We start from the raw sequence: 4,286 nt of genomic DNA, 5'->3' as shown, positions 1-4,286 counted from the left end.
TGTCACTGTGTCAACCTTGGCAGGGTCTACTGCTATTCCTTCTCCAGAAATAACATGTCCAAGGAATCCAACTTCCTTCAACCAAAACTCACATTTGCTGAACTTGGCATATAACTGATGTTCTCTGAGCTTCTCAAGTACCAATCGTAAATTCTCCTCATGCTCTTCTTCATCCTTGGAAAAGATTAAAATATCGTCAATGAACACCACGATGAACTTATCCAAAAACTCCATAAACACTTTGTTCATCAGGTTCATGAAATAGGCAGGTGCGTTAGTCAGTCCAAATGACATAACGGTATACTCATACAATCCATATCTGGTGGTAAATGCCGTCTTAGGTATATCCTGCTCTCGAATCTTTAACTGATGGTATCCTGATCGTAGATCGATCTTGGAAAATACTTTAGCTCCTTGTAGACGGTCAAACAAATCATTGATCATCGGCAGTGGGTACTTGTTTTTGATGGTCACTTCATTCAATCCTCGGTAATCAACAACCATCCTTAGTGATCCATCTTTCTTCTCCACTAGAAGTACTGGTGATCCCCAAGGTGACGAACTTGGGCGAATATAGCCTTTATCCAGTAACTCCTTGATCTGCTTTTTAATTTCCTCCAAATCCTTTGCGGGCATCCTGTACGGTCTCTTAGATATTGGCCCTGTGCCTGGCAAAAGTTCAATCAAAAACTCAGTGTCTCTATCTGGTGGCATGCCTGGCAACTCTTCTGGAAATACATCCGGATAATCCTTCACCACTGGTACTTCCTCCTGTACAACTCCTGATAAGGAATTCACTTGATTCCTCTTCGGCATATGCCGGGATACATACTTGATCCTTTTTCCTTCCGGGGTGGTAAGCAAAATCGTCTTGCTGGCACAATCGATGTTTCCTCCATACAACGATAGCCAATCCATTCCCAGAATCACATCCAAACCTTGCGATTCCAAAACAGTGAGGTCTGAGGGGAAAACATGCCTACCAATGGCCAATGGTATCTGAAAACATCCTTGGGTGGCCATATACTCTGCTCCTGGCGAGGTTACTAACATAGGGGTTTTGAGAACTTGGGTGGACATCTTAAACTTATTTACGAATCCCCTTGATATGTATGAATGCGATGCACCAGTATCGAAAAGAACGGTTGCAGTAAATGACTTAACCAAAAACTTACCTATTACTGCATCAGGCTGAGCTTCAACCTCCTCCACGCTCACGTGGTTTACATGTCCTTTGTTGAACGGGTTTGGCTTCTTCCCAGAGCTTCCATTGCCATTTCCATTTTGGGCTTCGGGACAATCAGTAGCATAATGTCCCGTCTTCTGGCACTTGAAACAAGTAATGTGACTTAGATCTCTCTTGGTTGGGGTAGATGGGTTGGTGCGGTTCTGTCCGTTTCCTCCTCCATTCCCATTACTATTCTTGGAGCCATTATGGTTGTGCGAACTACCTCCTCCATGGGTATGCTGAAACTGTCCTCCCGGCTTCGGGGTAAATCGTGGCTTCTGCTGGGCTCCAGAATTGTACTTCCCTTGTCCATACTTCCTCTTACGGTTTTCAATCTGCTGTTGCTTCCCTTCAATCATGAGAGCTCTATCTACCAGCTCCTGGTAGTTGTTGAAGGTTGCTACCATCAACTGCATACTCAGTTCATCATTCAGCCCTTCCAAAAATTTCTCCTGCTTGGCAGCATCCGTAGCAACGTCATCTGGGGAATAACGTGCTAACTTACTGAAATCCTCCACATACTGGCGTACGGTGCGTCCTCCTTGGCGTAGGTTACGAAACTCACGCTTCTTCATAGCCATAGCTCCTGCTGAAACATGAGTTGTACGGAAAGCTTGCTGAAACTGGTCCCATGTGACAGTGTCAATAGGGTGCGTGGCTGTATAATTCTCCCACCATGATGTTGCGGGTCCATCAAGCTGATGTGCGGCAAAACGCACTCTTTCCGCATCTGTGCATCCTGCAGTGGTCAACTCCCTTCCAACTTTGTGGAGCCAATCATCTGCTACAATCGGCTCGGTGCTACTGGAAAACACCGGCGGGTTTAGCCTTAAGAAATGGGCTAAGTGATCAACAGGTGGCGGTGGCGGTGGGTTGTTGTTGTTGTTGTTGTTGTTGTTGTTGTTGTTGCCTTGGTTCTGCACTAACACTTGCATCAGGGCATTCTGTTGCTGAATCAACTGGGTGATCTCTGGCGGGAAAACAAATTCGGTGTCGCGTCTCGGAGGCATCTGATAGGTTTAGAAAAGATGAGAGTTAAGAGTAGAATGAGGTCTAGAGAGAAAACACTACCCATATGCTCATGAGACAAATTCAATCAATATCACACAATCAATTCAAACAAGGCAAAACAATCGATCTAACTAGCGTTACAAAGTGCTTGAACTATACTATTAAATGGGGGAAAACTACTACTGATATGGTGGTCTATTAGAAATTCTAATCCGTTGAAGACTCCATGATGTCTGCTCCAGCTTCATCAATCCAGTCGTCTTCACTTGGTTCCGAGTCGGTGTCGTCGATGATGATGTAGTTATCCGGACAAGTGCATTCGTCGACTTCTGCTTTTGGCACTGGATTTCCCACGAATGATCAAATCTTCTTCTCCAGGTCGTCAATCTTCCCTACTAGTGCGTTGATTTCCTCCAGATAATCTTCGCATGTAGCCTTGAGTTCTTCTTGGAGCTCCTTGATCTTCGTTAATGCCTTCTTCAGTTCTTCCTTGTCCGTGCACATCTGGTTCTCCTGGCGACGAATATGTTGGTTCTGCTCCTGGATGAAAGCTGCAATTGATCCATCCTTCTTGGTCTTGATCATCTCCCATTGCGCGTCTCGACGTCCACAAATCTGATAAATTGTATCCTTAAGCTCCTGGTGGTAGACTTCTCCAATGCGTCCCATGGCGATGTGTGCGGCCATGCTCTTCCCTAAACTCCAAGTTGGTGCTTCGAAAACCAATCTCATGGCACTAAACATCCTTCCTGGAATGATAACTTGAATCTTCCAGCTCTCCTCTTCAGGTAATGTGGCGTTGTAGGTTCCGGTGATGCTTGGTATTCCTATGTTCAAGTACTTGGTGACTTCCTTCAAGTGTCGACCAAACGGCGTGTCTTCATCTGGTTGCATGAACTTGCTCCTTGCATTCGCCATTCCTAAAAGAGTAGAAAGGGGAGAGGGGTCAGAAATGAGAAGAGAGAAGCTTTCTAGGGCTTAAGCTTAGTGGTCGTGTCCTACAGTCAGCGTGTGCTCTGATACCAACTTTGTAGCGACCAGACCTCAAATGGCCTGTGCTGCTGTGCACCAGTGTCATCCCTGGATCAGTAATGCTGACACGCACAGTACAAATGGAGGATTTATAACAGAGTAGCAATCACACACTTATTACATCGAATATCTCCGAAGAGATTAAGTATGATAATCATGGCTTAAGGCCATCTAATAACGATAACAGCAGAAGACTTGGAAGATAAGTGAGTCCATCACTCCAGCGGCATCACTGAGTATAAGACCACGACCTAAGGCACCTTACTCGTCGTCTGAAAAGTCTGCAACATGAAACGTTGCAGCCCGAAAACGGGTCAGCACATAGGATATGCTGGCAAAGTAACACATAGAGAGCAATGAACAATAATGATGCTATACTATATGCATATATGGCTGGTGGAAAGCTCTATGGTTACAGTTTTGCGAAAAGCCAATTTTATCCTACTTCAAAGGAATAAATTTTATTTAACTATCATGGTGGTTGTGAAACATTGAGAAGGTACCTCCAACTCAATCCCAATTAAGTGTCATCATTAACCCAACAAAATTAATTATAAGTAACATGGTGATGAGATTCAAATGATAATCCAGGTACTAGATACTCAAGTTGTCCATAACCGGGGACACGGCTAATCATGATTAGTTTGTACACTCTGCAGAGGTTTGCGCACTTTTCCCCAAAAGACTCGATCGCCTCCGCTTGATTCTCGCACTGCATGATGTTTGAGAAACAGATGACCGAGACACAGTCTTTCAGGAACAATCACTCTTTACTCCGGGTGGACCGGTACACCTACTTTCCCCTACATCTGCTAGCCCACCTCTTCAAGAGATCTTGTAACCTACTCAACTATGCTAGAGCCCATAATAGCTTGTGGCTGCAAAAGGAAGTTTCTAGCATGAATAATCTTATGATCCCTTTGAGCCTGGGTGGCGGACCTTATACAAACAGACAACACTGGGTTCTCCAGGTGCCTCAATCCACCCAGATGTGAGTTTTAGTTGCCACCTTAAG

This window comes from Aegilops tauschii, chromosome 5 (assembly GCF_002575655.3).
Source record: "Aegilops tauschii subsp. strangulata cultivar AL8/78 chromosome 5, Aet v6.0, whole genome shotgun sequence".
In the NCBI taxonomy this organism is placed as follows: Eukaryota; Viridiplantae; Streptophyta; class Magnoliopsida; order Poales; family Poaceae; genus Aegilops; species Aegilops tauschii.
Note: the sequence above shows the minus strand (reverse complement) of the source record.